The sequence below is a fragment of the Bombus huntii genome, unplaced genomic scaffold (assembly GCF_024542735.1).
Source record: "Bombus huntii isolate Logan2020A unplaced genomic scaffold, iyBomHunt1.1 ctg00000185.1, whole genome shotgun sequence".
NCBI lineage: Eukaryota > Metazoa > Arthropoda > Insecta > Hymenoptera > Apidae > Bombus > Bombus huntii.
Genome location: NW_026099418.1, coordinates 62,501 through 74,834, shown reverse-complemented (window position 1 = coordinate 74,834; position 12,334 = coordinate 62,501). Strand labels below are relative to the sequence as shown.

Genomic DNA, 12,334 nt, shown 5'->3' with positions numbered 1-12,334 from the left:
AGCATGCGTACGACTTGCACGGTCTCTGCACGACCGCGACGAACGCCGACGAGCGTCCAACAATCGCTCGTACGTCGCGTATGTTCTCTCCGTCCGCTCTTATTCGTATCCTCGTTCTTGTACCTTCGTCCGACTCTGAAACGTTCTCTTATATAAAGAAGAACGACGGCGGGTTGTTAAGGCAAGAAGGGACAGAGAGAGACAGATACGGAGAGTAACGATACGCAACGCAAGCAGTCTTAGGTTTACGTGAGCAACCCTCAGCCAGGCGTGGTCCAGGAATTGTATCCGTGGACCGCAATGTGCGTTCGAAATGTCGATGTTCATGTGTCCTGCAGTTCACACGTTGACGCGCAATTAGCTGCGTTCTTCATCGACCCACGAGCCAAGTGATCCACCGTTCAGGGTAATCTTTTATAAATTTACAACAGTTCAATACTCAAATGTACTCTTCTCGGTTCTAGCGAAGCCGAGTTCCGTCACGTTCGACCAACGGGAATCGAACGCGCAGAAGTCGCCATAGGATTGACGACACAAAAACGTTCGAAAAAAAAAGAAAACGACGAACGCGCGAAGATACGCGCGTTCGCCGGCCGGGCGTAAAGTACATTATGATATATAACAACCATCGAGATCGAAGCTCCGTTCGTCAGGAAACGACGGGGATATATACACCCGATTCTGAATCCTCTGTACAGCACACGATCTCGCGAACGAGTAAGCACGGTGGCTAGCCCATGTTATATATGTGTTTGATTCTACTCTCTCGTCCAATTATTCAAGAAACAGCGCGCGTGCATCTCTCCATCGTTCGGGTGATAGTAAAGATTCGATGGGATTCGCGCGGCCGTCCGCCTCGAGCGGTCTTTCGTCCCAATATCCAGAAGCAGAGTTTGAAAAACTCTAGCGACGGCACGGGTGTCCGACTCACGACATCGAGGTTTCGAAGCCGGCGATCCCCTCCGAACGGATGGCGACCACGCGACCGACTGAAAGCATGAAAAATCGACGAAAGATAGAACACATCTCCGTTCGGGTGGTGTTTTTTTTTTTAAAAAAAAAAAAAACAAAAATTCGATGGGACTCGCAGCCATCGTCCTCGCGCGGTCTTTCGTCCCGATATCCAGAAGCAGAGTTTGAAAAACTCTAGCGACGGCACGGGTGTCCGACTCACGACAACGAGGATAGACAGCCGGTCCCCTCCGAACGGGTTATGCGACGATAAACTCGATGAAACTTTAGTCTCGTTCAGGTAGTGTGTGTCTTGTAAATCAAAAATTCGATGGGACTCGCATCCATCGTCCTCGCGCGGTCTTTCGTCCAACATCCAGAAGCAGAGTTTGAAAAACTCTAGCGACGGCACGGGTGTCCGACTCACGACAACGAGGATAGACAGCCGGTCCCCTCTGAACGGTATATTATATATGAGATGATAGACGACAAACTGGATGAAACTTTAAGTCTCGTTCAGGTAGTGTGTAAATCAAAAATTCGATGGGACTCGCATCCGTCGTCCTCGCGCGGTCTTTCGTCCCGATATCCAGAAGCAGAGTTTGAAAAACTCTAGCGACGGCACGGGTCTCCGACTCACGACAACGAGGAAAGACAGCCGGTCCCCTCTGAACGGTATATTATATGAAACTTTAAGTCTCGTTCAGGTAGTGTTTAAATAAAAAATTCGATGGGACTCGCATCCGTCGTCCTCGCGCGGTCTTTCGTCCGATATCCAGAAGCAGAGTTTGAAAAACTCTAGCGACGGCACGGGTGTCCGACTCACGACAACGAGGAAAGACAGCCGGTCCCCTCTGAACGGTATATTATATGAAACTTTAAGTCTCGTTCAGGTAGTGTTTAAATAAAAAATTCGATGGGACTCGCATCCGTCGTCCTCGCGCGGTCTTTCGTCCCGATATCCAGAAGCAGAGTTTGAAAAACTCTAGCGACGGCACGGGTGTCCGACTCACGACAACGAGGAAAGACAGCCGGTCCCCTCTGAACGGTATATTATATGAAACTTTAAGTCTCGTTCAGGTAGTGTGTAAGTCAAAAATTCGATGGGACTCGCATCCGTCGTCCTCGCGCGGTCTTTCGTCCCGATATCCAGAAGCAGAGTTTGAAAAACTCTAGCGACGGCACGGGTGTCCGACTCACGACAACGAGGATAGACAGCCGGTCCCCTCTGAACGGTAATATAATATGAAACTTTAAGTCTCGTTCAGGTAGTGTGTAAGTCAAAAAATTCGATGGGACTCGCATCCGTCGTCCTCGCGCGGTCTTTCGTCCCGATATCCAGAAGCAGAGTTTGAAAAACTCTAGCGACGGCACGGGTGTCCGACTCACGACAACGAGGATAGACAGCCGGTCCCCTCTGAACGGTATATAATATACATTATGCGACGGTAGACGATCAACTAGACGAAACTTTAGTCTCGTTCAGGTGGTGTAAAAAAAATTCGATGGGATACGCACGCAACGGCTGTCGTCGTCCTCGAGCGGTCTTTCGTCCCAATATCCAGAAGCAGAGTTTGAAAAACTCTAGCGACGGCACGGGTGTCCGACTCACGACATCGAGGCTTCGAAGCCGGCGGCGTTCCCCTCTGAACGAACTTCGGCTAGACTAGTTACGAATCGTTGCTACACATCGTCTTCATCGTCGTCGTCGTCGACATCGACATCATCATCATATCATCATCATCATCATCATCATCATCGGTCATCGTCGCATAGCGGGCCAACATCCACGCGATGCGTCTTCGTTCTAGGTTACCCGATCCACGAGTATGTTACACGTGGTTTCGTTATTTCGAACGAAACGACATACGAAGAGCACACCGCCCTTTGGGTAGGAAGCACGTTTCGAGAACGACGAGAGTTTCGATGAAAGAGACGAGAGAAGTCGACGCAGAAGGTATCCATGGATCTTCGAAGAGAACCTTCGAAGATGTATATCGGTATCCTTTCGCTCTGCGCGACTCGCTACAAGTTCTTTCGCTCTCGTCGACTCGTTCTAGACGCTTCGTTCGATCCCAAAGAGGAGTCTTCGATATGTCCCGTTGCTAGGAGGAGAACAAACGCAACACAGACCACGAAACATAGAAGAGAATAGGCGAGCATGATCACTCCGACACGAGGCACTTTAGAGATTTTCTTATTAGTTTGCATGGACTTTTATATTTCGTTTGTACGGTTTCCACGATGCAAATACGAAATACGAGATCGTGACGGCGGTCTTTCTGTGTACGGCCTCTCGCAGGCGCCACGACTGCATTTCTCTTTACACCTGGTTTCCATCGTAATTTTTTCGTTTGATATCGAGCCTTAACTTTTGTTGGCTCTTTCGAAGCTAGAGTTCCCTTTTATTAGAATTTCATATATATATATATATATTATATGTTATATGTTTTATTCGGAGACGGCGGGTCTTTCTGTTTACGACCTCACGCAGGCGCCTCGAATAAGTTTCATTCGCATTTCGTTTTTATACTTGTATATATATATCTCTTCATCCCGATGATCGAGAGAGAGTGCCACCTTCTCTTCGTATAATTCCGTAGCTGGAGGGTCGTCTCCTCCTTAAGAATATTTCTATTCGTGCCAACGGAGGTTGCCAAGCTCCCTGGCGTTTTCGTTTGTTAAAGTATATAGCTTGTTAATACGTCGTATATACTTTCGTCGATACAGGAGGAGTACGGCTCCTTACCGACCATTGTGATATATATTTCATAGTTTTTATATGTGTTCAAGTCAAATTCTTTTGGTATCGTATCGTTAATGATCCTTCCGCAGGTTCACCTACGGAAACCTTGTTACGACTTTTACTTCCTCTAAATGATCAAGTTTGGTCATCTTCCCGGTAACATCGGCAATGCTTATCACATTGGCCGCGCACCAGTCCGAAGACCTCACTAAATCATTCAATCGGTAGTAGCGACGGGCGGTGTGTACAAAGGGCAGGGACGTAATCAACGCGAGCTTATGACTCGCGCTTACTGGGAATTCCTCGTTCATGGGGAATAATTGCAAGCCCCAATCCCTAGCACGAAGGAGGTTCAGCGGGTTACCCGGGCCTTTCGGCCAGGGAAAACACGCTGATTCCTTCAGTGTAGCGCGCGTGCGGCCCAGAACATCTAAGGGCATCACAGACCTGTTATTGCTCAATCTCGTGCGGCTAGAAGCCGCCTGTTCCTCTAAGAAGATTTGTTTGTACGTTGGTAGTAAAAACCCACCGACCGAAGCCGGGGGCCTTCGAGATACCATAAGTTACGTCTATTTAGCAGGCTAGAGTCTCGTTCGTTATCGGAATTAACCAGACAAATCGCTCCACCAACTAAGAACGGCCATGCACCACCACCCACCGAATCAAGAAAGAGCTATCAATCTGTCAATCCTTCCGGTGTCCGGGCCTGGTGAGGTTTCCCGTGTTGAGTCAAATTAAGCCGCAGGCTCCACTCCTGGTGGTGCCCTTCCGTCAATTCCTTTAAGTTTCAGCTTTGCAACCATACTTCCCCCGGAACCCAAAAGCTTTGGTTTCCCGGAAGCTGCCCGCCGAGTCATCGGAGGAACTTCGGCGGATCGCTGGCTGGCATCGTTTATGGTTAGAACTAGGGCGGTATCTGATCGCCTTCGAACCTCTAACTTTCGTTCTTGATTAATGAAAACATTTTTGGCAAATGCTTTCGCTTCTGTCCGTCTTGCGACGATCCAAGAATTTCACCTCTAACGTCGCAATACGAATGCCCCCCATCTGTCCCTATTAATCATTACCTCGGGGCTCCGAAAACCAACAAAATAGAACCGAGGTCCTATTCCATTATTCCATGCACACAGTATTCAGGCGAAGGTAGCCTGCTTTAAGCACTCTAATTTGTTCAAAGTAAACGTATCGGCCCACCTCGACACTCAGTGAAGAGCACCGCGATGGGATATTAGTTGGACCGCCCGCGAGGAGCTAAGCCCACCGATAGGACGTACCACATAATGCCAGTTAAACACCGCGAGCGGTGAACCGACACTGTGACACACAGATTCAACTACGAGCTTTTTAACCGCAACAACTTTAATATACGCTATTGGAGCTGGAATTACCGCGGCTGCTGGCACCAGACTTGCCCTCCAATTGGTCCTCGTTAAAGGATTTAAAGTGTACTCATTCCGATTACGGGGCCTCGGATGAGTCCCGTATCGTTATTTTTCGTCACTACCTCCCCGTGCCGGGAGTGGGTAATTTGCGCGCCTGCTGCCTTCCTTGGATGTGGTAGCTGTTTCTCAGGCTCCCTCTCCGGAATCGAACCCTGATTCCCCGTTACCCGTTACAACCATGGTAGGCGCAGAACCTACCATCGACAGTTGATAAGGCAGACATTTGAAAGATGCGTCGCCGGTGCTAGATGACCATGCGATCAGCACAAAGTTATTCAGAGTCACCAAAACAAACGATGGACGGACAGACGAGCCATCCGCCACCGATTGGTTTTGATCTAATAAAAGCATTCCTACCATCTCTGGTCGGAATCTGTTTGCATGTATTAGCTCTAGAATTACCACAGTTATCCAAGTAAATGTAGGTATGATCTAAGAAACCATAACTGATTTAATGAGCCATTCGCGGTTTCACCTTAATGCGGCATGTACTGAGACATGCATGGCTTAATCTTTGAGACAAGCATATGACTACTGGCAGGATCAACCAGGGATCTTATTCGTATAACAATTCTTATAAATTTCGTTTAAGTTCTCTTCGTGTCGTAGGTGGGACGTAAGCACCGTACGACGAGACTTTTCGTTCTTAAGATAGATATATCTATAAAATATATCTCCTAGCGACGTTCGAGATACACCCATAGTTCAGTAATAATCTTCGAACGCCGCTCGCAGCCACTTTGTAATTCTCAACTCCACCTCCTCTCTTCTCTCTCTCTCTCTCTCTCATAGTCTTATATAAAATGTTTAGAATCGTACTTCTAAAGGAACATTTCCATAATGCTGTCTTCGTGTAAAAAGACTTATTAGAATATCTTAGCGGTAAAGCACGTATACGCACCTCACGCTGAACGAACAAGCGCGTATCCCAGTGCGTCGCGCTGGACATACCGTAAGAATATTCTTTCAATCGGTAGAACATTTTCGGCAGAAGACATACTACGCAAAGATAGTACGCTCCTACCGCCTCATCGGATACTTCTGCGAAAGCAGAAGTTTTTATAGAAAGCAGACGGTTATACTCTTTTGAATGAATCGATGCTCAGTTAGTACAAGCACACACGCATCTAACAATTTTTGTTAGAATACGTACACACAGGTCACCAGCTTCCCGACTCAGGGGAACCTTGCCACGATATTTGGTCATTACGTCCAGGACAGCGACCCGCGGCGCAGCAGTGTAGAGAAAAAACCAGAACGAGAACGGAGGAACAGTCGAGAAATAGCGTAAAATACACTAAGACTCGAGGAGCGGTGACTGAATTCTCAACCGAGGCCGTAGAATAGCCACGCGCTCAACGCTGTTCCGACCGAACCGTCCGGCTCGACGTCTCTCTTATAGATACGAAAGCGCCAGCCGGAAGGCCGGCGCCGGCCGGGCTAGCGGCCGCGCGCTTACGGTGCAAAACCTCCGTAGCAACGTACCGTTCGGAAGGGACGCTGGAACTTAGTCTCGCGAACGCTCGATCACTACTATACAAAGCCAATATCCAACCATCGAAATACATTACCAGACGTTTTATTAACATAATAGAAATGCATTTTTACCAAAAAATTAATTTTTTTTTTCACCGAAAAATTGCATCAGTAAACATACTCTTTTATCGAATACGGACAAAAAATAAGTTTATAATCAATTACAATACGTTAAAATAAGTAGAAATATGCAAAAAAATATATACCTTGTAACGTTAATTAACGAAAAAATTAGAAAAATATCCCAGTCGTGTCAGTTCGACGAACGCTAATTTTTTGAAAAAATCGATAAAAATGTTTAATCCCGACGTATTTAATAGAGATAGAACGATTCCCGTAAAAAAATTCATACCTTGTAACGCTTTTAAACGAATAAACTCGAAAAAACTTTTTCGCCCTCGGAATTTTTCTAAGTCCCAACGTACCGGCTCGGAATTTTTCTATGTTCCAACGACCGGTCGTGTCGGTCCAAACGTTTTTATATCCGTCTGCCGACGATATAAACGCTTAATCCCGACGTATTTTATCGAGTTATAACGATTTCTTGAAAAATATTCGTACGTTATAACGCTTTTTAACGAATTAATCGAAAAAGAGTGTTCGGTCCGAAAATTTTCTAAGTACGAACGACCGGCCGCATAGGTCCGTTTTTAAAAATCGTTCTCGGACGGAAATAAACCATTAATCCCGACGTATTTCGTCGAGTTACGTCGATTTATGCAAAAAAATTCATACCTTGTAACGCTTTTTAACGAATAAACTCGAAAAAACTTTTTCGCCCTCGGAATTTTTCTAAGTCCCAACGTACCGGCTCGGAATTTTTCTATGTTCCAACGACCGGTCGTGTCGGTCCAAACGTTTTTATATCCGTCTGCCGACGATATAAACGCTTAATCCCGACGTATTTTATCGAGTTATAACGATTTCTTGAAAAATATTCGTACGTTATAACGCTTTTTAACGAATTAATCGAAAAAGAGTGTTCGGTCCGAAAATTTTCTAAGTACGAACGACCGGCCGCATAGGTCCGTTTTTAAAAATCGTTCTCGGACGGAAATAAACCATTAATCCCGACGTATTTCGTCGAGTTACGTCGATTTATGCAAAAAAATTCATACCTTGTAACGCTTTTTAACGAATAAACTCGAAAAAACTTTTTCGCGCTCGGAATTTTTCTAAGTCCCAACGTACCGGCTCGGAATTTTTCTATGTTCCAACGACCGGTCGTGTCGGTCCAAACGTTTTTATATCCGTCTGCCGACGATATAAACGCTTAATCCCGACGTATTTTATCGAGTTATAACGATTTCTTGAAAAATATTCGTACGTTATAACGCTTTTTAACGAATTAATCGAAAAAGAGTGTTCGGTCCGAAAATTTTCTAAGTACGAACGACCGGCCGCATAGGTCCGTTTTTAAAAATCGTTCTCGGACGGAAATAAACCATTAATCCCGACGTATTTCGTCGAGTTACGTCGATTTATGCAAAAAAATTCATACCTTGTAACGCTTTTTAACGAATAAACTCGAAAAAACTTTTTCGCGCTCGGAATTTTTCTAAGTCCCAACGTACCGGCTCGGAATTTTTCTATGTTCCAACGACCGGTCGTGTCGGTCCAAACGTTTTTATATCCGTCTGCCGACGATATAAACGCTTAATCCCGACGTATTTTATCGAGTTATAACGATTTCTTGAAAAATATTCGTACGTTATAACGCTTTTTAACGAATTAATCGAAAAAGAGTGTTCGGTCCGAAAATTTTCTAAGTACGAACGACCGGCCGCATAGGTCCGTTTTTAAAAATCGTTCTCGGACGGAAATAAACCATTAATCCCGACGTATTTCGTCGAGTTACGTCGATTTATGCAAAAAAATTCATACCTTGTAACGCTTTTTAACGAATAAACTCGAAAAAACTTTTTCGCGCTCGGAATTTTTCTAAGTCCCAACGTACCGGCTCGGAATTTTTCTATGTTCCAACGACCGGTCGTGTCGGTCCAAACGTTTTTATATCCGTCTGCCGACGATATAAACGCTTAATCCCGACGTATTTTATCGAGTTATAACGATTTCTTGAAAAATATTCGTACGTTATAACGCTTTTTAACGAATTAATCGAAAAAGAGTGTTCGGTCCGAAAATTTTCTAAGTACGAACGACCGGCCGCATAGGTCCGTTTTTAAAAATCGTTCTCGGACGGAAATAAACCATTAATCCCGACGTATTTCGTCGAGTTACGTCGATTTATGCAAAAAAATTCATACCTTGTAACGCTTTTTAACGAATAAACTCGAAAAAACTTTTTCGCCCTCGGAATTTTTCTAAGTCCCAACGTACCGGCTCGGAATTTTTCTATGTTCCAACGACCGGTCGTGTCGGTCCAAACGTTTTTATATCCGTCTGCCGACGATATAAACGCTTAATCCCGACGTATTTTATCGAGTTATAACGATTTCTTGAAAAATATTCGTACGTTATAACGCTTTTTAACGAATTAATCGAAAAAGAGTGTTCGGTCCGAAAATTTTCTAAGTACGAACGACCGGCCGCATAGGTCCGTTTTTAAAAATCGTTCTCGGACGGAAATAAACCATTAATCCCGACGTATTTCGTCGAGTTACGTCGATTTATGCAAAAAAATTCATACCTTGTAACGCTTTTTAACGAATAAACTCGAAAAAACTTTTTCGCCCTCGGAATTTTTCTAAGTCCCAACGTACCGGCTCGGAATTTTTCTATGTTCCAACGACCGGTCGTGTCGGTCCAAACGTTTTTATATCCGTCTGCCGACGATATAAACGCTTAATCCCGACGTATTTTATCGAGTTATAACGATTTCTTGAAAAATATTCGTACGTTATAACGCTTTTTAACGAATTAATCGAAAAAGAGTGTTCGGTCCGAAAATTTTCTAAGTACGAACGACCGGCCGCATAGGTCCGTTTTTAAAAATCGTTCTCGGACGGAAATAAACCATTAATCCCGACGTATTTCGTCGAGTTACGTCGATTTATGCAAAAAAATTCATACCTTGTAACGCTTTTTAACGAATAAACTCGAAAAAACTTTTTCGCCCTCGGAATTTTTCTAAGTCCCAACGTACCGGCTCGGAATTTTTCTATGTTCCAACGACCGGTCGTGTCGGTCCAAACGTTTTTATATCCGTCTGCCGACGATATAAACGCTTAATCCCGACGTATTTTATCGAGTTATAACGATTTCTTGAAAAATATTCGTACCTTCTAACACTTTTTAACGAGTTATTTGGAGGGGATCTTTCGGCCTTTTCGTAGCGGTGCGAAAAAATTCTAAGTTCCAACGTCCCGGTCACGTTGGTCCGGAGGATGAAATTTTTTAAAAAAATAAAGTGAAATCGTTACGTTCGACTAGATTTCGTCGATACGTAACGATTTCACACAAAATTTCGATACGTTATAACGCTTTTTGGCGAGTTATTTCGAGTTGAACATTCGGTACTTTCGTAACGGGGCGAAAAAATTCTAAGTTCCAACGTCCCGGTCACGTTGGTCCGGAGGATGAAATTTTTTAAAAAAATAAAGTGAAATCGCTACTTTCGACTAGATTTCGTCGAAACGTAACGATTTCACGCAAAATTTCGATACGTTATAACGCTTTTTGGCGAGTTATTTCGAGTTGAACTTTCGGTACTTTCGTAACGGTGCGAAAAAATTCTAAGTTCCAACGTCCCGGTCACGTTGGTCCGGAGGATGAAATTTTTTAAAAAAATAAAGTGAAATCGCTACTTTCGACTAGATTTCGTCGAAACGTAACGATTTCACGCAAAATTTCGATACGTTATAACGCTTTTTGGCGAGTTATTTCGAGTTGAACTTTCGGTACTTTCGTAACGGTGCGAAAAAATTCTAAGTTCCAACGTCCCGGTCACGTTGGTCCGGAGGATGAAATTTTTTAAAAAAATAAAGTGAAATCGCTACTTTCGACTAGATTTCGTCGATACGTAACGATTTCACGCAAAATTTCGATACGTTATAACGCTTTTTAGCGAGTTATTTCGAGTTGAACTTTCGGTACTTTCGTAACGGTGCGAAAAAATTCTAAGTTCCAACGTCCCGGTCACGTTGGTCCGGAGGATGAAATTTTTTAAAAAAATAAAGTGAAATCGCTACTTTCGACTAGATTTCGTCGAAACGTAACGATTTCACGCAAAATTTCGATACGTTATAACGCTTTTTGGCGAGTTATTTCGAGTTGAACTTTCGGTACTTTCGTAACGGTGCGAAAAAATTCTAAGTTCCAACGTCCCGGTCACGTTGGTCCGGAGGATGAAATTTTTTAAAAAAATAAAGTGAAATCGCTACTTTCGACTAGATTTCGTCGAAACGTAACGATTTCACGCAAAATTTCGATACGTTATAACGCTTTTTGGCGAGTTATTTCGAGTTGAACTTTCGGTACTTTCGTAGCGGTGCGAAAAAATTCTAAGTTCCAACGTCCCGGTCACGTTGGTCCGGAGGATGAAATTTTTTAAAAAAATAAAGTGAAATCGCTACTTTCGACTAGATTTCGTCGATACGTAACGATTTCACTGATAATTTCGATGCGTTATAACGCTTTTTCTCGAGTTATTTCGACTCGAACGTTCGAACAGTGGCGAATATTTCAAAGTCCCTGCGACGCAACGATACGCTCTTACGCGTTGCTCGCTCGCTCCGCTCGCTCGAAAAAAAAAGTAGCCCAACCCAAAACCAATCCCTTTAGCGTTCGTTCTTCGATTTCATCGAAATCTTCGTTCGAACGCTTGGGATCGGTTTTGGGTTGGGCTATATTCGTCCGAGCGAGCGCAGCGAGCGAGCATTTGTCGCGATTATTTTCCTCGTTTTCGTCTCTCTCGTGAAACGGGAAAAAACGTGGAAAACGGGAAAAAACGGGAAAAAACGGGAAAAAACGCGAAGAAACGGGAAAAAACGCGGAAAAACGTTTAAAAATATTTGAAAAAGCGCGCGCGCGCGCGCGCAATACGAGCTGCGCAGAACGGCGTACCTTAAGAGAGTGTTACCTACTCCGGCGCATACCCGCTGATTCGGAGGTGCGCGCGCAGCGGTAGCACGAGCGGCTAAGTCCAGCGGCGTATTGCTTTATGCTCGCACGCGACTAAGTCCAGCGGCGTATTGCTTTCAGTTTGTACGCGACTAAGTCCAGCGGCGTATTGCTTTATGCTCGCACGCGGCTAAGTCCAGCGGCGTATTGCTTTCTGTTTGTACGCGACTAAGTCCAGCGGCGTATTGCTTTCTGTTTGTACGCGACTAAGTCCAGCGGCGTATTGCTTTTTACTCGCACGAGACAAAGTCCCAGCGGCGTATCGCTTTCTATTCGTGCGTCTCGTTGTTTGATTTAAAGGAAAAAAAAATCGCTACGCACGACCATCGGCCGTACGTAGCGAAATTATTTTTTTTAACCGCAGGAGACAAAGTCCCAGCGGCGTATTGCTTTATGCTCGCACGCGACTAAGTCCAGCGGCGTATTGCTTTCTGTTTGTACGCGACTAAGTCCAGCGGCGTATTGCTTTTTACTCGCACGCGACTAAGTCCAGCGGCGTATTGCTTTATGCTCGCACGCGACTAAGTCCAGCGGCGTATTGCTTTCAGTTTGTACGCGACTAAGTCCAGCGGCGTAT

General features: G+C 44.7%; 1 long non-coding RNA gene and 2 other non-coding genes across 3 annotated transcripts; all 3 read right to left on the bottom strand.

The window, feature by feature from the left end:
- Positions 1–254: 254 nt before the first annotated feature.
- On the bottom strand, positions 255–409 carry LOC126877538 (5.8S ribosomal RNA). The gene has a single exon (XR_007695104.1). It is a non-coding gene; the product is annotated as a 5.8S ribosomal RNA (ribosomal RNA).
- Positions 410–1,288: 879 nt separating this feature from the next.
- On the bottom strand, positions 1,289–1,818 carry LOC126877528 (uncharacterized). Its single transcript, XR_007695095.1, has 2 exons — positions 1,749–1,818; positions 1,289–1,563 (listed from the first exon to the last, which is right to left on the bottom strand). It is a non-coding gene; the product is annotated as an uncharacterized LOC126877528 (long non-coding RNA).
- Positions 1,819–3,769: 1,951 nt separating this feature from the next.
- Positions 3,770–5,693, bottom strand: LOC126877533 (small subunit ribosomal RNA). Its single transcript, XR_007695099.1, has one exon. It is a non-coding gene; the product is annotated as a small subunit ribosomal RNA (ribosomal RNA).
- Positions 5,694–12,334: the final 6,641 nt, after the last annotated feature.